This window comes from Lichenostomus cassidix, chromosome 2 (genome assembly GCF_008360975.1).
Source record: "Lichenostomus cassidix isolate B80296 chromosome 2, HeHo_3.0, whole genome shotgun sequence".
NCBI lineage: Eukaryota > Metazoa > Chordata > Aves > Passeriformes > Meliphagidae > Lichenostomus > Lichenostomus cassidix.
In genome coordinates, this window is record NC_139482.1 from 31,200,700 (window position 1) to 31,226,347 (window position 25,648).

General features: G+C 37.5%; 1 pseudogene; it reads left to right on the forward strand.

The window, feature by feature from the left end:
• Positions 1-535: 535 nt before the first annotated feature.
• The window catches only part of LOC146441067 (dynein axonemal heavy chain 11-like), a 65,308-nt pseudogene continuing 40,195 nt past the window's right edge, over positions 536-25,648 (forward strand).

Sequence of the window (25,648 nt, forward strand, 5' to 3'; positions counted from 1 at the left end):
TTTCTTCCTGCTCTTCTAGAGGGCCTGTACTGCATGTTAAAGTGTCAGGAAGAGGCTTGAATAGATTTAGAAACTCAAGAACATGGTTTCTGTCACCGTGACCAGCTGAATGTGCACCTTCTGGCTGTCTGCATGCCAGCCAGTGCCTGTGCCTGCCTTATCATCTATGGCTATCAAACCGAGTAACTGATACCAGCATGGAGAGAGTGGAAGGAAGCTGCAAAAGTGCCATGTTTGTACAAGGGAAAAAGAGAAAAACCTATTTGCCCAAGATTGCTGACAAAGTTTATTATCTGCCAAATTTGCTTTGGAGCCTCAGCTGTGTACTGGCTGGTGCTGGACCGTGGCTCATTGCATGCCTCTCTCTGATGGCCTCAACTTGCCATGTGATTCTTCTCTCTCCCTGCTCCCTCCCTTCTCCCTGCAGATTTCTCTCCCGGTGTTTCTTTCCCACCAGTGCCATGCTCTGAGCGTGAGCTGAGAAGTTCCCAGCCATACTTAGCTGCCCTTCTATTGACTGGCTTCATGAGTGGCCATGGGAGGCCCTTCCCTCTGGCAGCAGGAGTTCATTGAGGAAGCTGAGGGGGTCGAGGTACAGAGTTTCAAGCTCTTCAGTTTTCTAAGAAAGCAATGGAGATCATTGAAAGATCAATAACTGAATAAGCTGGGAGAAAAACAATACTCTTTTTACTCCTTCCTGCATACTTATTGCCTTTAGAGTTGTTCAAGTTCACCCCTGCTAAAAGTTGAATTTTAATTGTATGTCACTGCCTGATTCCTTCAGGAGAGTTTAGAGAGCTGTCTAGCACAGGCAGAGAAGTAGGGGAAAGACTCATGTAATTCATGATATTGTCTTTGCAGAATCCTCCCATTCTAGACATTTTAGGGTCTTATAGATACAGAGTTAAATATATTCACTAGAGCTGTAGCAAGGGAGGCTGAAACATTGCAGTGCACAATCCAGGCAAACTAAAGAGTTCTCCATCTATTCAGCAACTAGACAGGTAGAAATTTCTCCTGTAAAGGCAATCCAGAGCACCATGTGGTAAATGCATTTAGCATTTTAATATCTGGGAAATTATTCTCTGTTTGGTTGCTGATTGATGAAGGGTGTGACATTTGTTTTCAGAAAAAAAAAAAAACAAAAAACAAAAACAAACAAACCACATGAATTAGTGAGTTTCTGTTCAGGGAAGAAGAATATTCTCATATTCTTCTAAGAGTTTCAGCAAACTGTCTCTGATGTCCTTCCTAGCACAGGAAAACATGCAGCAACTGCCGTGCTGGCAGTGAGACTGCTGGAGTTATTCACATAGATCTAGAAAATACTTTCCTGCAGTGATTTCAATTCCAGAAGTTTCATTCTGGAGTGATGTTATATTTGGGACAGTTTATTTGTATAGGGGATGTTTAATCACATAAACCAGGTGATTTCAGGAATTCCCAAGGGGGAGCCGTCTGCTTTTAGTCGAGTGTATCCCCAGCAACTCTGCTTTTGCCGCGTTTACCCTCCATTCAGAACCATACAAAATACATGCAATCGTCGTGAATTGAAGGCGAAAGAGAGTACAAGGGATGTCTGGTGCTGCTTCCAGGGAACCCGCGGGTATTTCCCCTCTCCGGGGCGGTGCGGGGAGCGGGGCTCTGGGGCCAGGTCTGTGCTCCCTGCCTGTGCTCTGCGGCGCTCCGGCGGCGCACGGATGCCTCCTGTAGGACTGCGGGGGAGGGAGAGATGCTTGCAAATAAACCTGGCACTTGGATGTTCCATCAGCTGCTCCTGCTTTATTTTAGTGTCATCAGACCTAGAGTGTCATCAGGATAGTTATTTGTTGTCTGGTGAGCTGGGGGGATATTCGATTGCATTAATTTTAATGTGATACCAACTTCCTATTTGAAAGAAACAGAGAGGACTGCATGCAGAAAAGAAAATAGAATTGCCTTTGACTTAAATATATTCCTTTCTCAGAACCTTAACTAATTATATTTTTCTCCTGTGAAAATACATCTGGTCACCAGAATTTAGTAATTTAATGTTACTGTATATAAATATATAATAATTATACATCTAATTTATAATATATTGATAAACTGGATTTTGGGGGGGCGTATTTTAAAAAAGTAAGTATTATGCTCCTCTATAATTCTTTTCTTTTTAGTTATTTAAGAAAGATTTCACTGATCTTAGCAACTGGTAATGAGTTTCTTTTTTCACATTGGTGTTAATTGCTCCTGGTAAGTCTTTCCTGTTTGAGTCCCAGCAAGTGAAGTACATGTCAACTAACAAAATAACGTGACACTTTATTGGCAGGGAGTTAAGGGGTTTGTGTCATCAGTGTATGTAAAGCTGGGTGCCTGAGTCATGTGCAGCTGATGGGAAGACCAACAGACAGAGAGCAAAATGCGAAAAATAATAGGATGAGGCAGGGGAAAGATCTGAAAGGGGTGATGAAAGGATACTCAGAACAGAGGCATTGAAATAACAGAGAAACTATGTCAGTATTATGGGTGGGAAGAGGAGGGAAGACAAGAAGAAAAAGCAAAACTGAACCAGAACAGTAGGAGATGTGTAAAGCATAGAACCTGAGGAGAAAAAGGAAATTCAAGGGAGAATGACGAAGTTAGTAAAGGGAGGGGCAACAGGACAGTTGCAGAGATGTATTAGGATATCAAAAGAATGAGAGGGGCTGGGTGGAAAAGGACCACCCTGAAGAAGAGGGAATCTTAGCTGAATTCTGCCACCCCCCTCTCCATTGAAGATTTATGAGAGGTGGGCTTATCTCCTTCTCTCTCGTACTGGTGTGTTAATATATCATTTTGCTTGCTCCATTTTGGATACTTCAGGAAAGTCCTTTCTTTGTTGTTAGCACAGAAATGTTGTTAAATAGTGCTCACTTATGTCTGGGCTTCTGAAATGTACTGTAATCCTTCTGTCCCTTGTCGTTGATGAGCAGTGTGAGCTCTACTACTGAGTGATTATTTTGGCCTAATTGGCACTTAGCTCCTAATTGTCTTCGTCACATTTTCAAAAAATTGAGAAACAGTAGTTGATAAGGGATTTTTTGTTTAATGCAGTATAAAAATATCATGGATTACTTTTAATTATGGTGTCTTGAAGTTAAGCTAATGATTTTTTTTCACTTAAAAGTTCAAGAAAAATATGTTACCGTATTTCTATTGCTTTAACAAAAACTGGAAAAATTCTGGGTTTAAATGGTGAAGGAAAACCATAAAAAATGTTCACAGATTGTGGGAATTACGAAGAAAGATTTTGGGGTTTACTTTGTTGGGTTTTTTTCCTATAACTCTTTGTTTTAAAACCAATTACCCATCTGGAAGAATCAGTTTCTCCAGGGAAAGAAGTGGGTCAGGCTGAGCTCAGCAGGGAGAGGGTGAGCTACACCATCAGTATGTTCTATGAAGGGTGTTATGAACATCCCTTTTGCCCTGAGTAGAAGTGTCTGAACAGAAATAACAAGTGATGCTCCCTAATCATGATGCCTGTTGGAAGTAGGCATTGTGAGACCCTTTTCGCCTGGAAAGGTCATTGGCCAATGCGTGGGTTAAGGACAAGAAACAGTGAGTTCAGAGGTATTTGAAGGGAAATGGAAAGTATCAGAAATTTAATCAGTTCTGATATCTTTGATTTCTTGAGAGAGAGGAGAGGAAAAGAGCCCTCTTCTGTTTCAGTACTGAAATTGCTAAACCTCATTTTAAAAGAACACAAGAAAAGAACAGAGTGCAGCAGTTCTGAAATCCATGTACTGAGCTTCATGAACTTACAAAGGTGCTTTTATACCTCATTTGATATAAAACACCATCTACAGTATTTTTAAATAATTTGTGTCCAAATTTAACATGACAGACACCCCCCTTTCCTACTTCCAGCTGGTGTCACACATCACTCAGTACAGAATAAAAGAATCAGGATTGTTTAATCCACCTCTTTGAAAATAACAGCCATATACATCTCTATCATCTTTGAATATTTTTTGTTGCTGCCTTTTATGCTGCTTCTCAGCTGCTTAGCACCGAACAACACACTGTTCAGCATGCCAAGGATAAATTCATTATGCTCTTAGTTTATCATACTCCAAGGTATTTTACAATGTGCTGTGTGGCAAAGAAGCCACCTGGAGTAATATTTTGCTTTCTCTCCTTGCCTCTTAAACTCCCTCCTGTCCAGCCACCCACACTGCCCAGTTACCTTTCCCTTCAAGCAAACACTGACTTGCCTTTTTTTCTCAATTGTGATAATTGCCTGAAAGATGTGTTAATTTTCAGTGGCATTGGTCTTTTTTGTTCTTTGCTTCGCATGTTTCAGCTAGCTCAGCCTAACTGCAAAGAGTTAAGATTTATGTATTTGATATTAATGACTATTTTACATCCTGAGAAAACATAGAGGGAGGATGCAGGCAAAATTCCTGTATAAACTACTCATAACTTGCTTTGGGGTTTTTTTGCATGTTTAAAGTCAAACAGCCAAGGCCTAAAGTAGAGAGATTGTATAAGAATGAAACTACTTCACCCTCATATTTTCTTTCAGAATGTATACAGGTTTAATGCTCAGTTGTCTTTAGCACTAATGAATGGTTTTGATTTGTACCAGCCTAATCTTCATTATTGGCTCAAGCTACTTTATGTTTTCTAGTGAACTGCTGTTAAATCAGATTTTGTTACTGTATCAACTCTTTCTTGTTTGCTTTTTTTTTCCCCGTAAAGAAGGCTAAATTAGTAATAATAATTTCCTTTGCCTGCAACTCTGAATGGGCATATATTGAAAAGTACAATGTAGTATTAAAAAAAAAAAGTCCTGGAGATAAATGAATGGCAGAATAAATAATTTATGCTAATGAAATTACTGCAATTAGTAGTTCCACAATGACCCTTTTAAAAGCCACAGCTGTTAATGTCAGGAAGTGCTGTCACCGCTGACCTTATCATAAGAGAAAGTGACAAATTGAAAATGCAGGGAAGACCAATCCTCAAAGAGGTCTGTTCGGGAACGATTAGTGTTTTCTGAAAACCAGTGTGAATTACAACCAGCTGCTCTCTGGCTCGCCGTGTCTCCCATGCTGTGCCATTTTGTTAAGCTCGATAACAATAGTTATTTTGCCCCATTGAGACAAGTTGTCTCGGGCCACTTCCAGCTCTACCGGAACCCACTTCGTCCCTCACTGATTTACAAATGAAACTGTTGTTAGAGGGCTTTTCAGGGCTGCCGAGTGGAGACCTGTCATAAGGATCATGTGTAAGGAGGTTGTCTTTCAGTGGGAAGAGCTGTACTGCAGGGTGCGTATGTGTCACAAACAATGAAAAAAGGAGAAAAGGGCTGAAATGCATTTCAGTTGGAAGCTAAATGCTGCTTAAATCTGCATAAAATGTCTATTCCTGCTGACTAGCCTTGCTTTTACAAACAATTTTTTAAAAGATGAATTCATGCTACTTTGCTTCCACTAATGATGTTCTGTTTTTTTCTATTTGTAAAGCAATTTGCCTCTGCTTTCCTTAAATGCAAATCATTCTTTATTTAGTTCTTGTTTTAATTTCTGTTTTTGTAATCACAGGTGAAATAACTGTTCTTCTAAACTAGCTCTTAAAAGTCACAAGAAAATAATGAGTTTTCTTACTGAGAAAAATGGCAAGTCTTTCTGCATCAACCTGATTGTAATATTAATGATGTAGGCTTAAAACGTTTGACTGCATCAACAGCCACTCATGAGCAATTTTCCCAAAGTTCCCTAAGCATTATTGACAATGCTTTGGTAAATTATGTGTGACTTTCCTAAGAGTTGGTGTAGCTCATTTAATTCATATTAATTGATTTTTAGTCTTCCCTTGATTAATTGAACTGGGTTCATCTTGTACAGAATGCAATAAATAATCATTAAAATGAGGGAGATGTGACTCCACAAATGATAAAGTTTAAGTGTGTTGGAAGTCATAGAGGACAAAATGAAAGTTAGTTACAATGATGGAATTAAATGGGTTCTCTCAGTATTTCCCTTTTAATTTTGCATCAGTAGTTTTGCTTAGACACGTATATGTATTTATTCTAGTAATATATGTGGATAGGGTCCTTTAAAACAAACAAAAATTAATTCTGGGGATTTCTTATTTCTTTTTTATCTTTGGAAAGTATACTCTAATTCAAAGGACTGTAGTGATATATTTGCTAGTTCAGTTTTAAACAAATTTAGGAAAAAGACCTTTGAACTTTGATCCTGAACCCCTCTTCTTGCTGTCAAAGGTGAATAAAGACAGGCATTTTACCTCTGCATTTTGCTCAGAAATACATGACTAAATAACCATCTAGAGCTGTTTTGATTTTCACACAGTATATCAAAAGAAATTTCCAGTCTCCAGTTGCACTTTGGTTCCTGTGACGAGAGAGAAACCCCACGGGTGCTGTGTGGCACCCCACACAGGGCCACAGCAGTGCTCTGGCATCCCTTCTGCAGGGTGCTGTGATTTCCTTGGAGATGGAGTTAGAGTTGGTGGTTTGATGCCTGGGTGGCACACAGGGACAAGTGTCCAGTGTCACAGCTTGCAATGAATCTGAACTCCATGGAGTCATAACTGCTTTTCTGGTCAAATACCCCTTGAAGCCAATAGAAGGCCACTTCAGAGCAGAAATGTGGCTGATTTTCTGACATTTAGGGGTATTTAGAGAGACAGCTTTCAGAAGCATTCTACAGTGGTCTAAATCCTGCCCTCGTTACACTTTGTTAGTCTATCATTGAGAAGCACAGATGAGCAGGGATGGTACAATGTCAGAAATCTAAATTGCGGTGCCCAGCTCTATTCAATCTGAAGTTAACAGCAAAAATGTACTTCACTCCAAATAGGAATTTGATGATATATGAAGTGTGTGGGGACCAGAGTGGTTAGAGCAACCACTCTATTGTATTTCTCTAACCTGTAGAGGATTTCGCTTAGACAGGAGTTCCAGAGGTGAAGTAGAAAATCCATATAGTATTAACTCTGCATAGCAGTATAGTGAACTGTTTTGATCTCTGTTTCTAATTTTTAGGACTGTTTATCAAAAAAATATTAAAATATGTTGAAACACTGAGCTTCTGGGGTGATGAAGACTTCAGGAATGCCTGTGCGAAATGTAATTAATTTATATGCAAAACAGTTGGGGAAGGCTTATTTTACATTAATGTTTTTTGCATGCTGACAACATTATATTTAGGGTAGACTGAAGAAGAGTTTCGTGAACGAGCCATCCTTAGAAACACACATGGATATACTTAAATTATATAGATGTATTTAATTTTGGAAGCATTTATTTGCTCCTGTGTTTCCATTTGGTCTTTTTCCTTGCGTACATACAGCTGCTTATCTAGACTCCACAGTTTATGGTGATTTCGTGGCTTATGCCCACACCAGTGTGAATGTGCTGAGTGCCAAGTACAATCATAACAAGAGGCTGCACAGTTACCCTACTCCAAATAGTTTTCTGGAGTAAATGATGCTTTGTAATATCCTCCTAAACAAAAAAAGCAAGAGGATGTCACAACACAAGGAGCACTTGGCAAATGACATGCAGAAGATTTCTTAAGGAAGAAGGAAGACAGCAGATTTCCAGGTAAGCTGTGAAAATCACAATCTTTTCTTTCATTCTTTGTAGATAATCTTGGGTTTATTGCAAATAACACATCGTTGTTGCATCATGTTTTCATTAGACTGATTAGTTGCGGGGTGGCATTTTTGTGTTTAGTTGTAAATACCTAATTTTTGAAACAGGGGTTTATGTTTTTTTTCTTTGCATAGAAACTCTTTGAGCTCTTTAGCTATCTTTGGAAAGAGGGAACTATCCATTTAAGCAAGAACAAAGTCTGGAGGGAGGGAGGGGGAGTGTCGTGGGGTTACAGGAAAAGGGTGGGAGGGGAAGCAAGTGCTGCAGCAAAAGCTAAACCCAGGGAGAGAGAAGAGGCAGCTCCATACATGGGGATTTTGTGCATGGCCAGTGACCAGCTGAGGGATAATGAAAACAGGAGGAACACGTGGGAAGCGTTTCCATCAGGTATTCTCACCTCCTTGTGAGCCTAGTGCCTCTTAGCCCACAGTCAGTGCTTCTGCTTACAGATCCTTGGTTGTTGATCAGACCACAAAGACAGAAAGGAGGGGAAACGGCTTGGAAGCCTTTATCCCACACCACCCACACACATGTTCCATAATCCCCTTTGCAAATGCTGAAGACAGGCCATAATACAGCAATTTCTTTACTAAAAACTAAAATTCCGTGTGTTTTTATGCAAATGAAATGCTCAGCTGCAGTCTTTGCATCTTGATGCTGCTGCATGTGGTTAATGGTGGGAGCCCTGGCTGGCTTACTCCCGCTTTGTCAGCTGAAGACCTTCAAAAAAATGGTCAACAGGAAAGAGTGGCTGCGTTTTTAAAGCCTGTTTTTAATAAAGTATCCCCTGCTAGTAAATTATTAAAATGCTCTTTTTCTCTGATTTCTAATTTGATGATGACCAAATGGTAATTGGACAATTTCATGTGCTGCATGCTGTGCTGGCTGACAGACCCACAGCTCCAGGCACTTGAACGCTGAGCCCTTTTTACCCTGCACTCTGGAGGTTTACAGAAGAATATCAAATGAAGCACTGTTTAGTATTTTTCTTAAAGAAAAAGACATGAAGTCAGCCCAAATAAATTGAAAAATACAGAGAGTGGAGAGATTTGGGATCTCTACAGTCATCCGTTAAAACTGAGTATAACAGCTTTGTCAAATCAAATGGTTGAATTCTGAAAAGGTAACTTTTGTGGGTTTTGCAAGATTTCAGGAGCCCACCAAGTCAGGAGACCCCTCAAGATCTTCCATGTGATTAAAGTGTAAGCCCTCTAATATCTGTCTTCCATGACCCCTCTGGTTAAAATACATCATGAATTGCTGCCAGACAAAACGATCGGTAGGTTAGCAGAAATAAAAAAAAAAAGCCCAAACCATGCCAAACCCACAGTTATTTGAAATAATTCCTTTATTCATAAAAAGATATTGCTACTGGTTATTTTGATATGAGTTTCTCAACTGGCAGGCAATGAATTGCTATTTCAGCAAACTAACAGGTAGCTTTTGTTCAGCAGTCACTGAGTGTGCCTTAACCTTTCAGCAAAGCTCTGCTGGAATTATCTGCTCAGAGTGAATACCAAGCATTTTCCACAACATCCTTCTGCTTTTGCACTGACGTCTTTGCTGGGTGCTACAGCTGTGTCTCTTTTGCACCACTGAGACACCTGATTGCAGCCACAACCTCAGCAGCAGGACAGACATCTGAACATCTGAGGAGAGCTGTGGGCTCTGTAGCAGGAGCACTTAGGCTGTCATTATTAAATTGTTTATGTCAACAAAATTCTGCCAGGTACAAACAAGGGGAAAAAAAAAAGATAAAAAAGGAAAAGACAATGCTTCTCATTAGAGAAACACAAAATATTAATTTTGTTTTCAGTTCAGCTGTTGAGTCTCAGAACCATGCCTAATGACCTGAATAATGCATTACCTTTTGCCCTGTAGGTAAAAGATCTAAAATCCAAACCTGCTTCTCAAGAGGCAGAACTGCAACTGAAAAATCAAGATACTGAATCTTTGATTGCTAAGACAGGGTTTCAGACTGAGAAACTGAGCCAAGAAAAGGCCATTGCAGAGGAGCTAAAGGTCAGTCTAACTCTCTTATTTACTGATGTTGAGCTATATTTAGCACAAAATAAACCTTTTTAGGTGAACAGTTTTGAACAACTTCCTCTCCAGGGAGCATAAAGTCTAAAGAATTATTATACTTACACATGTAACAGCATTTCACACCATGATTACCACTTGACCTTTCTTTACATTATGCCTTTTCCTAACCTTTTAGCTGTTTTAATGAGATGAAAGAACAATAAATACTGAGCTCATTCAAGCATTTAATGGATGTGGATCTTGAGAATCAGACCTATTTGTAATACAGTAAAGGTCAAAGAGTCATCTCTTAGCACTTCAGATTTCTAAAGGCTTTGAGGCTCTAGGTAAATTGAACAACTCAATCGATATAGAAGTTCATTCCACCATCTTACAAGGTGCAAACCTTGAATCTTAGGATTGTAATGGCATTCCTGATAATATACATCTTCAGTGTTGAATCTCCTTTTTGCTCTCAGTTCAGGCTATTAACATTGGTTATGAAGATCCATGTTGGAAACACAGAGACTTACATATGTTAGTCTTCAACACAGAATGAATGGAAATGCATAATTTCATCAGGAGTCTAAAATTTCCATCTACAGTTACAAGCATGGCTTTTGAAATAAAGCACCAGCAGTATGGAATGCTGTAAATTGAAGTTCCTCTGCCTTTAAAGTCTGAAGCGCTCATTGAAATCTGGCATTTTGCTACAAAATCTCGTGGACTTTGTGTCATTTATCAATACTGTAGAGAAGGGTTCTTAATTGACTCGTAATTGTTGTTAATGCCTGATTTTGAACTATGGAAACTTCAAGTTGCCAAGGATTTTGTGATTTCCAGATACTGACCAACAGGGAAGACTGTCCTGTTTGAGCAATCAAAACTGTCTCACATTTTCTCCTATTTCCTTTCTTAAATACTTACCATTAGATGATATTTAATATCTTTCTAATAACCTTGTGTCTGATCCTAATTTTATTGAGGGAAAAGTGATTTTTGATACTGAGATAAATGAAGACAGGATCAGAACTTTTATATTTCTCTGACTTATGCTAACTATGGACTTCAGCCTTTTGCTGATCCCCATCTTATAAGGGACATAAAAATGGCCATGAAGTTTAAAGTCCAAATAGTGCAATTAATTAAACTTGCACAAATAGGACCCAACAGCTCAACATCCTACCAACCACTCGTCAGTGATGTTTTTCCTGTATCGGTTCCATATGCTTCTGATAAATTTGGACGTTCAAAATACACCCTTAACACAATTTTAATTACTTCATTAAGCAGCTAGGTGAAACACATAGAGTGATTATTGTGAGATAATCACATCTTTGGGCCACTTTGTTTCAGGGATGAAGTTCAGTGCCTGACACTAATGATTACTGTACTCCACTGTTCATTGCTTTATTGCACTTCTGAAATGTTTTCATTGGAAATGAAAGTGTCATTTTGTGCTACATTAATCTAAAACTGTTTCATAAGGCTAATGGTAGTTTCTAAACACCAATCTTCTATGATCTGTTACAAAAAAAAGCCCAGCAAGTGAGAATGCATCTTCAGTTAAGTAATTTGTGAAGACTCTTCCTAATTGATTAAAATATGTCACCCTTAAAAAATTATTTTTGCTTTCCAGTTCTATAGATTTCAAACTGGTGCTCACAAGGGCTTTTTGAGCTTTACAACATTAAGCAAGTAAATACCTTGGAGGTATTGACATGAAGTATTACTTAAGAAAGAAGAGGTGAAAAATGGAAATCACTTTAGATCAGACTTATTAGGAAAAGTGAGGTCAGTCTGGATTCCACATAAATGTGGCAGGGTTACACACCTGTATAGTAATAAACAAGGGTTTTACCACAAATGTGACACTGGTAAGGTTTTAAATAGTGGGCAGCAGCACCGCTGTCATTTTGCTGGCCATCTTTGTGCTCTGAATGTTGCCAGCCTGAGCAGTTCACAGATGAAGGTGCATATGCCATTGCCTTTTAAAACAGGACCTCCCCCTTCAAAGAGAGAAAACGCGCAGAGCATGGTGTAGGCATATGTGTGATAGTGACACCTAGCTGAGGATTAGGAACAAAGATGGATCCAGACCAAAATTTACTGCCCTCTGCTGAAATGCATTCTTTATTTGCTTGGTATAATTGAGCCACTCCACTCATGGTCTGATTGCTAAGGGCACACTGCTTCCAGCTTTCCTAACAATTTAGCCCTCAAGAGCTCTATACTGGAGAAGTTATTGATGTGAAGGAGACTAAACTTTTGGAAAAAGGCATGAAAAACTCCTTCGCTTTGTAAGGGTAATAGAATTGAGAAATACTGGCCTAAGGCTTATCTGCAACCTGTTCTGTTTTTCCTCTCTTAAAAATCAATTATCACAGAAGATATTTTCTGGGGGCATCAGCAAGCAAAGAAAAACTAAGCATTAAGAAAAAGAAAAGACAGAAATATAATCAGCTTGTGTGACTTATACTAGATGTTTATTTTAATGGAAAATACCATGTCATAATAGAAGCACTATGTACTGTCAGTGTAATACTTGTTCACCAGGTTATATCCTTAAAAAAACTTGAACAGAAGGAGCATCTCACAGTTCTAAACTTTTTAATTGCAGTTAATTTCAGTAGCAAGGGTCTCAAGTCAGTTAGAGAAAATATAAGCCACATCAAAACTGCTCATGTAAATGCAGTATTTAATTTTTCAAATACATTATTGCTAAGATGGAAACCAATAAACTTTGGGAATTATATCCTAAAAGCTACATCACAGGAGATGGGGGACATATTTAACTAGATTAGTAATGTGTCATCTATAATGTAGTGCGTATTGATTTTTAATATTTGTTATTTCCACAGACAGTATCTGTGTGTGTCCAATCTAATAAATGTGTACGTGGAAAATGCCCCTAACAATGGTAGAAACATGTTTTGTAAGGATATTAAATTCTTACAGAGGCTTGTTACTGCTAATGCATAGTGCTTGATCCAAATATTAACATCTTGATCACTGTAATACCTTCTTTCTCTGTAATTAGACTTTGTTTAAGCAAGACCTGACAGGAAATGAGCCTGTGAGATGAGCATGAGGTACAAGGATAAGGATGAACCAAGTGTAACTGATTCTAGCCTCAGGCAATGTATGTTTAAAAGTATGTATGGTAACCCTCCAAATACACAATTGCAGATGATACAGAACACCCCCCAGGGTTACTCTCCCAGATATACTTACACCAGTGAAATCATAATCTGCTTTTAAACAGATAATTAAATTGTTGCAAAAAGTCGTGGAGGCACTCAGATTTCATGTAAAACTGATGCTAGATGATGTCAAGTCACTGATCTAAGCAACTGTTAAACCAAAATTAGTGTGTTGAAAAGGCTGCTTGAACTGGTGACTGTTTAATTTCCAAACCTGAAATTAAGTACAGTGTTTTCGTGTAGGATATTTCCATTTCTCCCATTCTGCCCCTTGTTGTGGCCCATGGTTTCAGACTTGGAACTGAGGAATTAAAAGAAAAAGGCAAATTTGGCAAAAGACAGAGGCTGATTTGACAAATTTTATATATTTGCCTATACCTCAAAATCAGAGTGAGTATTTTACTATTTAAGGAAAGATCCAGTGCATCATTGAACTTATCATTGGCTTAATGGTATTTCCTCAGATTATCCAAAAGCAAACCTTTTGAAGGGGAAGAATGAGGCAGTGAGGGAGAAAAAATTCATGGTTCTCAAAATCTTAGTAAAAAAACTTCACTCACTTTTTTTCCCATCTCTTGTGTAGATCCAGCTTTTGCATTTGAACATAGATCACGAAATACTCACAGCTTACCTATTGCAATGGCACAGGGTACTGAGCCCCTCCCCGTGCTCAGTAACTCCTCAGGAGTCACAGACTGCCTTAACATCCCCCAGCTGTTTTGTACAGATGCCTTACAGGGTCTCCTATCCTGCATTACCAGATGATATCCCATCCCTCAGGCATGCCAGTAACACCACTCACTTTGGTGTTGTCTGCAAATTTGCTGAGGGTGACCTTGATCCCACTGTCTGTGTCAGTGACTGAGATATGAAACTGTCCCGGCTGTGTCTCCTCACAGCCTCTCATGCACCCCCAGTCCCCTCACCAGTGTTACAGTACGAAAAGCAGAAAAGTCTTTGGCTCTGTGCAAGCTCTGCTGAACAATAACAAAAACATATTTGCATTATCAGCCCTGTGTTCAGCACAAATATAAAACGTAGCCCCATACCAGTGTGAAGGAAATTACCCAGCCAAACCAGCACACTGTCACAAAAAGGAAAAGGGCCCAAGGACTGAAGCTGGAAAGCCACAAAAGTCTTTATAGGAAAGGTAATTATCAAAGGGACATCTGATAATGTATGAGATAAGAGAGGAAAATAATAGTTAAAAATGAGAGTCAGAGAAACTAAATCACAACTTCATTTTCATGCCGTTCGAATTTAGAGGTATACGGTATGACCCTGCATTGTTCTTTTATGTGTACCTTTGGTGACAAAATCAAGGCAGCCTGAGCACCACTAGGATTTATTGAATGCAAAAATAGGAGAAAATGAAAGGGAGAGCATTTCATTATATTTACCTCTTCTATCCCTAATTCCTCAAGCAAGACATAAATCACAAATTGTGTTTGTGACAGTGAAAACTTCTGCGTTTTGGGGGAAATATTTTTGTTTTGTACTGAAAAACATTTCTAAACCAATTAACTGGTGTAGAATTCCAGTGTTACATTTGAGATGAAAGTAGGATTTAGCTTCTGCTTCTCCAAAAATTGAACATTATATGCACTGGAACTTCTCACAGGTTGATGACTCTTTGCAAGATTTAATTGTCTATGATAAGGAGCATATTTCTCAGAATTGTCTAAAGGTCGCCAAGGAACATTACTTGAAGGATTCAGATTTCAACTCAAATTATGTTCATACAAAGTCTTTTGCAGCATCTGGTCTCTGTGCCTGGGTCATCAATATAGTAAAACTGAGGTATGTATATATCAGCTCTTGAATTAGCCCTGATATTGGAATTACAGTTAATGAACATTTTTATTGTTTCAGTAGGCTCAGCTAAGTGTTCTTGGGAGCATGTAACAACAGCCAGAGATAAATTGGGAAGAGTTTGGTATTTGGCAGTATGTACACATGTATTTATTTTTAGTAGAAATTGGTAAAAAAGATGTAGCTGTCTAGGACTTTTCAATTGTCATTGTGATGCAACAGTTGGTAAATATTCTCCAGATGTACCTGTTTCACTTGAAACATTCATCCTGGGTCTGGCTGTCTGGAGTGTAAGACAGGGCTTATCACTTGTGATTCCCTTGAGCACCTGGCAGCAGGGTTTTTCCATTCATCCTAGTATTACAGCATGCTCTCATTTAATTAAAAAATAGTAAAAACTTACCAATTTTTGATGAAATCTACTCAAGTGTAATGCCTGTCTGAGTTCCACCTGTATTCTAAAATCATGAAAGTGATACATATAAATTAACTTTAGTGGGAGAGTCAACCCACTAAGGTTGCCTTCAGTTCTACTTCAGATATCTTTCTACAGACTATCATAAAATCTGCTGTAGTCAGTCTTTAAATCAATAATGAAAGAAATCTTTGCCTGACTCACTTCTGTGCAGAAAAATGTGTCTAAAGCAAAGATATGTAACAAAAGACTACTGGATTATCTGAAAGTCTTTCATCAGGAGTCATTTGTATTTTTGCAATAAAGTGAGACCAATTTCTTCTCTAATATACCCATGTGGTATGTCTTTTTCAAGGTGTATTGTGAGAGAAAACCAAAATGTTGTGTGCTGGCTCAGGCTAACACTGAATTAGCAGCAGCTACAGGAACACTAGAAGCCATCTGGAAAAAGCTTCTTGTAAGTCCTACTTAATTAATAAGCTTCATTCTCTAACACCTTTAACCCACTTAATTTCATGTTTTTTATTTATTTTAATGTCTTTTATTTTTATTGATTTTATTACTATGTAGTTCAAATATTAAAGGCATGCTCTCATTAGAGATTATCACTATTTTCCCCACAAAAGTACTGAAGGACATTCTGCAGTTTGGGTGGCAGAACATGAAGCTTTTTACCTGAAATGACTGAATTTCCTCAAAGCCATCACATTATAACTAATAGATTAATAATTGAAACGATGGTTGGTAGAAGTAACTGGCTGTGAGTTTTACAAGGAATATACGCCAAGTATTTGTACAAGTAATAGCCTACTGGGGTATAGGAATAACATCCAGAAAGGGCTTTAGAAGCTCACACTCATTTGTGTTGACCTTTGCCATTAAACATACAATGAGAATAGCATCAAATCTCATTTGATTTTTTGAAAGACCCACAAACACAGATACACGTGTGCACACATGCAAACAGAAGAGCAAACTTTGATTAGTCTTTTACCGACAAGTGCCTTGTGAGTTAATGATTGAATTGAAGACCACACTTGTCATCAAGTATCTATTGAACTTTGAGAGGGATTATTTGTTGTTTAAGTGTTCACTTAATGGAGTAACTGCAACACAAAGCACTCAATACAAAGACATCTCATGGTATCTTGGGAGATGGTGGGTGGAAGGAGTTTCTGCTGCAAGCTAATCAACCTTACTTAGCAAATAAAGCTTCAAATGGTTCAAGAGCTATGACATTAATTAGGTTTAAAAGACTTTGACTTGGCTTAAGACTTTTTTGTTGGTAGTATTTAGATCTGAAATCTCACAATTTAAACATCAAGCAATAAACAAAGGCTGAACAAATCTGTAATGTGAGGATAATTCTCCCTGTTTTCTCTTAAATTAACATTTTAAAAGAATGACCAAGATTTACTTTTATGCAAACCGTTGGAAGCCTGTGAGTTAGGGTATTTTAAAATTTAATTCTTTATTTCAGAAATTTCCTGGGTTTCTTCCTGCTGTTGTAATATCCACTTTTTTCTTGTTCTGAAGGTGATGCAGTTTTAATGGGTAAACAAAGATAGCTTTCACCATTTCACTTTCTCTTCTGACCCCTCTGACTCCCACCCCAAAAATCCCATCAGCTGCTATAGCAGGCATTTTGCTTCCATATGAAACAGCCTTAGCCTCATGACCTTGGATTTGCCCATTTAGATCAAAATCTACCCTAATGAAGCTTGCATCTGCACTAAAAGACAGCTTTATGGAAGCATCATGTTTTTTATTTCACACATCTGTACTGATGTATGTTTATTAAGCACAAACACTTTTAGACAAAAATAGCCTTTTAGTGTTGTTTTGGGGAGGTTTTTTGGGGTTTTTTAGGTTTTTTTCTTATTTTTAATACACAGCTGTCACCCCTGAAACTCATGGAGTCTTTTATTGTTTTAATGTGTTCCTCTGGAAAGAGCACTAATACATCTCTGTTCCTTGCCAGTCAGTTTCTCAAATAACCTTTTCCTGGTTTAGGTGACCTTGCATTCAATCAGCCACCAAATTTGAATCATCCTGGGTTTTTATATTTATTTACTTCCCCTTTCCTCATGCATTTTTCTGAATGTTGTTAGCAGCAGTCTCTCTCTCCCAGCTATGCTTAGTGCCTAATAGGAAGAATTCTGCACCACAGGCAAAGTTGCAATTCCTTTGCATTTATCTGTTTCCTGCATTAGGTCAACAGTTGTCATACTCTCATTTAATATAAATATTTTTACTAACCACTTTATAAAATCCATACTGCAGGATTCCATTTACATAGTAGGAGTATCCCATTAAAATTGTTATTTTTACAACTGATTCATACTCTAGCTGATACACCTGATGAACTTTTTTAAGGAACTGTAGCTGTGATTTTTAATTCTCGAGCAGGTAGTTCTCATGAAAATAATAAGCTCCAGAGCTCACAGGGTTGTTGAACAGATAACTCTGTATGGTCAAATTTACTGTAGACAAATGCAAAATAATACATATTTGAACTTTTTAGGAATACTTGTTGATTGCTGTTTATTTATTAGTAGCTTAGGGAAGAAGACATAGGAGCCGATCATGAAGAATTTATAGAAAACTTTGAGGTTAGCCCTGTATTGAGCTGAGAGTAGGACAGAATTATATCCAAAGATCCTTCTAATTTAAACTATTTTATGATTCCAAAAATAAAACAGAATTTTAGTTCATCCAGTAATATTTTACAAGATAAACTTCCATGGAAGAATAAAAAGGAAATACCTGTCAATGCAGTGTGTCTAGAATATACGCCAATATGTATTTGTAACATTTAAGCAAGCCAGTGACAAGTGTTATACAGTAAAAACTGCTGCATATGTGACTCAGGAAAACTTGGTTTTGACTTGTTTCTTGTAACTGACTATGAATTAGTCCAGAAATTTGAAGATGCCAAGAAGAGATTCAGTTCTGTTATACGAAAAACCTTAAAAAATGTATACACTTACATAATTCATGTCTTAACCTACCATTTCCTTACTGAGGTATATTGGCAAAATTGATTTTTTAAGGCAAATTATTCCTCTTGGGCACTTTTATATTTGCATCTTGTGGTCCACATGATGCATCTCTCAGGAGTACACAGTAATCATTTTTAGGTTCTCCATTGCAGCCTCCAATCACCTCACTTCAAAAGCTGCAGTTACAGTGCAATCCTTTGCACAGGCCAGTGCAAAATATTGTTAATTTGAATGTCTTGCAAATTCTGGATAGGAATAGGATTCTCATCTAACATGCCATTCTTTTTTCCATCTATGAGGTGACTGAAGTTACTGATTTCCATAACCTGTTTACCTATATATGTGCTGCTTCCAAACAGCTTACATACACTTGGACCAACAATGATTTCTGCACCTGTTGTACCCATAGAACAGAAACCATGTAACTTCTTGTTAGTAGAGAGTGTTTAAAATGTTATTTAAAGAAAATATTTGAAAGCGATTGAAGTAACCTAGTTTTAATTATATTGTTAATTTTATCTAATAGCTGTGTGGCAGACTGGAAATTATCAAAGTGTCTGTAAGTAGTGCATAACATTTAGACACATATAAAAGATATTGTTATTTTCCCAGGACTGGCAGCCAGAAGAGGAAAAAAAAAAAACAAATTGCAGGTTAGCAGGCACCAAAACTTCAAACAATCTATGAATTTTAAAAGGTAGTTTATATTTCCAGAATTGTAAAAAGTTGGGAATGTGACACCTACTCTATAAAAGGCTAATCCAAAAATTTTCACCTGTAGAAAATTCTAGGGCTCAGAGAGGCATTTCCTCTGATGGTTAGTGCCTGGTTTCCTGTCTGTGAAATATTAGAGGATGATGAGAGTCTGAGTTCATTAGAAACGCTCAGTAGATGGAATGAAATCTGCAGACTGGTGAGTACAGAGCAGGATCCTTTCCTGTCTTTGCACTTTGCTCTCTGGGGTCATCCTTTTCCTCCATCTAAACATGCACAACATGGTCAACAGTGAATAAATTTCTCTGCAGATTTTCATCCCTATTCAATGATCCTGAACTGCACTGTTCAATGTTACATTTAAAATCAGCTCGGCTTCCTCAGCTGGAAACTTGTATTAATCCATATGATGAAGAAAATTATGTGCAACTCGCTGTTCATGGGGATGACTGTTATGTACAGCAGTAGCATTAACCAGGATTAGCTGATGAAAAGATGCAAATTCAGCACAAAACACTGACATTTTGCTATCATCCATTTTTAGAGTTCAAATAAAATGCTGCAGACACATTCACCAGTTTTCTTTGTCTTTTCTATAGGGTTTTACATCTAGCAAAGTTTCAGCAGTTCCCTTTTTCCAGCTATGGTACTTCTTGATCTGCTCGATTTACATCTTCATTCAGTATTTTGCAAAGCAGATCTCTGCCCTATGCAACCTGTTCAGCTGGCTCATGTCAGGCTTTAAAGGTAAGATTCACTGTTGAAGGAAGTCTGTGAAATTAGTATAAAGGAAGGCAGACTTGTATTTTTTTCTGGGAAAAGTGAACCAAGCAGGCACTTCTAGGCAACAGGAACTTAGATTGTATTTACCTTAGCTGCTGGTAACCCTGTGTAGCCTATCAGCCTGCAAAAAGCTCTTAGTCCTTATCTGAGTTGTGTGAATACAATAGCCCATAACCACACGAATTTTCTAATGTTAAAGAAAGGTCACTCTCTACACATGTACATTTTTCTGTACCACTCTCTCTGGGCTGTCAGCTGACTGTATCCAGTCTGCCGGATTGCCCCCTATTCTTCAGTTCGTTTCTTGCCCTGTTCCCTTCCAGTCATTTATTTGCCTGTCTCTTCCATCTTCCTCTATCAATTTTCCGAAGAATAAACTTGAAGACAGAGCATCAGATGCTAGTGACCTCTGCTTCTGCATTCATGGATATGCTGTGCTCTTTGACTCACAATTCAGCTTCTTTCTGTTGGCAAAGAGAGAGAGGAAAGGAGAGTTGTACCTATTTTTCATGTGGAAGTTTTTGTGGTTAGCACTTCTCAGTGAGGATAACCAGTGCTGCTGTTAGTAATCAATAATACATCTTCAGCCTAGGCAGCACAGTTAGACTGAGCTCCTTTCCCTTTTCATGAGTTCCAGAATATATCTTTAAATGAGAAGTGATGAGGGGATTGACTGCCCCCTCAGTCAGCTCACAACACCAAGTTGGGCAGGAGGATTGATCTGCTGGGGGGTAGGGAGGTTCTGCAGAGGGATCTGGACAGGCTCTTCTCCCAAGCCACAAGCGATAAGACCAGAGAAAATGGCCTCAGGTTGTGTCAGAGAATGATTGGATTGCGAATTAGGAAAAATTTCTTTACCAAAAGGGCTGCCAAACCCTGGACCAGGGTGCCCAGGTAGAGTCACCTTACCTGAAGGTATTTCAGAGATGTGTAGATGTGGAATTTAGGGACATGGTTTAGTGGTGGGCTTGGCGGTGCTGGGTTAACAGTCGGACTCAGTGATCTTAAAGGTAATTTCTGATCAAAATTAGTCTATGGTCTGTGGGCAACATTGTAATAAATATAGTTACAGTAATATTTTTTTAATGGTAAATATTCACAGGCTGGTACTAATACTAATACTGCACATAATTTTAAACATTTAAAATGTTCTGAATACAATTAAAAAATACTCTGTGGAAGGTGATGCCTACCAATCCTTCCTTGCATGTTAAATTTTTAATATCCCATCAAGTCCAACAATTGCTATGTATTTACAGTAAATTGAATGGAAAGATAGGTAGGAAAGAGGAAAAAAGGACTGTTTCTTCACGAGCAAAATTATTTTATAAATATTTTGAGTAAAAATAAATCAGATTTCAATCCTTCACAAGTCTAGTTATCTGCTAAAAATATTAATGAAAATTATGATTTTACGTTCAAATATATATCACAATAAGTATGCCTATACTGTGGAAAAAAAAAAAAAAAAAGAAAAGTAAAGTTTAGTGCTAAGGCTAAAAAAGTTAGGCCAAGTTGATCCTTTTCCCACAAGTGGTGTAATTTGTATTTTTTATCATTATAGTCATTCTTATTGATATATGAGAGAACTTAAAATATACTCCATGCCTGAAAAGGATTATACAAGGGCACAGTCCAGCAGGTTTGCAATGGAGAGTAATAGCTCTCTGCTGTGATTTGTGGAACAGTTTCCTGGCACTAGCTTATTTGAAAACAAGTGTTTTTAAAATACATTATTTACCCTATAGAATTTAGGGTGCTGGGGTATAAAATGCAATATGTAATTCTGCTATTGCTAGACTTTATTTATGTTACATGCTGTGAAAGAATGACAAAAGGGAATGGTGTGTTTGGTAGTGACAACTTTCCTATTCAAAAATCATAGAATAAGGAGTGCTCTGATAAAGGAGACTATTATGTATAAAAAAAATCAGATATTGAGGCATTCCTTACTGTTTGTCTCACTCTCTCATCTTTACCACCTGAGCCTTTGATGGATGAGTGTACTTTAACTATAGTCAGCTCTATGTTATCATGACAGCAAATTTGAGATGTCTACAAGTTAAGTTTGTCCCAAAAAAGAGCAGAGAACTGTTACTGTGTTCATTCTTCTTATGCCTCGAATGTTAGACTGGATGTTAGAATGTTAGATGAAATTTTACTTATAGCCTATCTCTGTCAGATGCCCTTATTGAGTATAAGTCCTCATTAGTCTCTCAATTTAAGATTCATCACCATAAAAAGTGCATTGGCAACCTCATTCTCCCTAAAGAAATCAAAATGCATCTTTCCCCCTTTGCCAAATAATTTCTTATTCTTAATTTATAAATGATTTCTAAATTTCCTGGTTGCACACCAGCAATTCAAGCATCAAACTTGGCAGAAGAGATCCAAGTATTTAATCCAGCAAAATCTGCAAAAACAGCTTTTGTGGAGGTATGCACACCTTGCTCCTGCTGCAGTTGTTTCATTTAACCCAAAATAGGAAAATTTTGCCCTCAAGTGGAATTCACTGTTGTTAGCTCTGTAAGTTACTCTACAGAAACAGATCAGTTTGAGACAACTTGTTTTGAGGCACATGCAGTATGAAAGCCCTGAAAGCAAAGCCAGGGATGTTGCTGCCTTCTGAGCAGAGTGCAGGGAAGCGTGGCTGAAGGTGCAGATCAGCGTGCAGAAGATCTCCATGTGTTCTGCCACTAGCTATAATGTCTGCCCGTGAGTAAATTGCTGAACCTTTTTATATCTACAGGCCCACATGTAAAATTAAAATAATAATTCTGTCTTGCGTTTTTTTGACCTAAATTTTGGTTAGTTGATGTGCTTATGTTGATCCAGGAGCTGCAGAAAAATAACAGGGAATATAGCAAAACATTTCCTCTGAAGTTTGTCCCTCAAAGTTAAAGGTACTGTGTACAATTACTGTCATTAAAATATATTATTTAAAATCAAAATAATAATACTTCTAAAAAACAAACTAAACCCCCAAACAAACCTTAGCTATACTATTTACCCATCCCTTTTCTACATAAGCTCCCATCTGCACTTGAGAAAGTGGTTGAAGAAGCAGTCTGATGTCAATATGATGTGAACAGAACAAACAAAATTACTGGACTAGCCAACAGGCTGGTTAAGTGACCTGAGGTATGAAGATTTTCCCTGAATGTTCATCCTAGTGGGAGTTTTTAAATAGTTGAAATGTTTTGTTGAGCATGAAGTTAAATTTTTTAAGATTGTGTGGGGAAAAGATGCAGGGGAAGTACAGGGTAGGTGGGGGATGACAAAGGTGACAAGGTGACCCTTATTAGAAATCATTTAGGTTGAAAAAAAAAAGCCCAACCAAACAACCACAAACCAAAAATAAACTCTCAATAAAATTGTGAGATGTAAAATACACCACAATTGTATTTCCTAAAAGACAAATATTGTTGAGCAACTGATATTGGCATGATTGCTAGAGAGAAATCTCAATAACTAAGTCACCACATTTATACACAACTGTGAACACATTGTGACAGCCTGGGCAGCCTCTGGTTAATGAGCAGAAAGACTGAATAATCCTCCAGGTCAGGATGGAGTCGCCCTGCATCTGCCCTTGTTGCACTTTAGATTGCAAATAAGTGGAAGGCACCCGTCAGATATTTGCTATTTGCTTTTGTTTTTTTTTCCCTTTTACAGAAACTAATAATTTTTAAATAAGAATGAAATGTATTTATGTTAAAATTATATATATTTCAGTGTGATTATTAGCTTTATTTGCAGACAAACATCATTAAAGCTACCACATGCCTATTTAGCAGAACCATTTAAGTCAGCCACAGCATTGCTGAACAGTCTCTCCCACATCTCTACAGAAATTGCTGTCTCAGTTCATCATCTAGAATTTTAATGACTCCTTTTCTGAAAAATAAGTGTATATGACAGGAAGTAGAAAGTACTAGGAATATTTACACTACTACATGAGTTCCCAAGGCAGTCTGAATAAATATTTTGAGTCGGATTTCTTGAAATCCCTGTGACCTTGCTTTCTCAGACCAACATGTGGATACTTTTGTTTCTGCAAATATCTCATCAGGGGCTAGCAATCAATATTAAATCAGTTTGGAAAAAAATATTGTAAGAGCATAAAATTATTCAAAAAACCCCAGGGCCATTAAAACAGATCTATTTTTTTAAATCTGATTCTGAAATTCATATGCTAGAAATATAAAATATGTAAATAATCTTTTCTTTGGTAGAGAAACAGTGAAGCTGATGTTACTATCTGTATATGAAAACTTTTGTTTGCTCCAAGATACCTGAGATGGTCCCTACTGGCCTGGCCTTGCAGATCTCCAAAGCCTTTGGAAGCTCTGTGGAAGTCAGTGGCCTTAGCCCATAGTCAGTCTCCAGGTCTTGAAGATTTACACATAGTTAAAAGAAGTTTGTCTCCAAAATTTGAGGTTTTATTAGTGATCTTATTGTGTAAGTTAAGGGGGAAAATATTGGAAAGGATTAATTGAGAATGTCAAGCCTTTTCCTCTGAGAATAAATTCTTTTTGACTAGAACAGGAGACAGTTAACTTCTGAAAAGCATCAAGACTGATGATTTTGTCTATATAGCATTGACCTGGAAGCTCAGCCATTCAGACTAATAAATCAGGCAATTTATATTTAATCATTAACTAACTCCCAAGCTGAACAGCTGTTCAAAATTAGAAATGGGTCACCCCGGCCAGGATGACATTACAGGCAATCTATAATGCATTAGAATAAAATTATAGTGATTTTTAACTGTCTGGAAATTTATTACACTGCATGTTCCAACTCTTAAACCCTTGTTAGCCAATGTCACTAGTGATTTATGGTGCTTGGCTGGTATGGTAAAATTACTGAAGATTTAAATAGACAATCATTCTATGTTTAGCAAATCTTCAAATTTCAAAGCTATTTTGGAGAATGAGGTGGGTGCTCTTTATTGTTTATGACTTACCAGTCAGTGACAACAAGAAGAGAAAGTGGATAAATCAAAAAGCCCTCTTGTAAATTAATAGATTTATTGTCTTGTTACCCTCAGTTAATGATTTAAAGAAAAATCCAATGACTTCTGTAGGCAAAAATGGATGTCTAAAATACTTCAAAACAAAACTGCTACATTGCAAAGATTGCTGTTAGAACCCCCAACAGGAAAGATCCTTTACTTGTCATTTGTTGGGCATCTCTTATGAACGGAACTGGGGTTTAGGAGGCCTTCACTCACCAAATTCCTGGGTTTATACTGTGAAGCATATACATGCTAGCTCTTCTAAGCAGCATACTTTGATTAAAGATACTTCTGTTTTCTTAGTAGAACTTCCACATTCCTCTTCTATAATAAAAGGGCTTGAGTTTTCTGTTATTATACAATTCTGTGTCTGTCTTCTCGAGATTGAATATTTAACCATTTCAGTAAGTATTTCTGATTTTTCTGAAAAATAAAAATGGAAAATAATTCGTTAATATAAAATTTAACTTTTTTTTTACTTAGGTTTTGTACATATAGAAAATTATTTCTTAAATCAGAGTAAGTTGTTACTTGAGATTGATTTTATAATCTGTACAGCTTTCAAGAAAAAGCGCATTTAAGAGTTTTCTTTTAAGCTCTTAAGCAAAAAAACCAAGCATTTAACATCAAACTATATGAAGTATAGGGGATACTTTCTGATCAGAGATTTTCATTGATTTAGATTACATCCTGTAAAGATCTGGAAAAATATTATTTGATTACAGTCATTGCTCTGAAAAATAAATGTCTGTATGGACAGTGGGTAAATGGCTGTCCTTATATGTAGTTCTAAGGTGCTTTCCTTCTTTCAGCCTGGCCCTGTCTCTGCTTCAGTAGCTGGAGAATGATTTCCTGAGGTTTCCCAATGCAAGTGAACACACTATGAAACAACTTTATTTTATCTTCAGTATTTCAAACAATACAAAAAAAGAAGAAAGGTTATGGCAGTTTATTCCTATTTTACATCTAGAATTTTATCCAGTTGAAGAGGACTCTAATGGCTGATCCATTTTTACCTCCCTCTCCATGCCG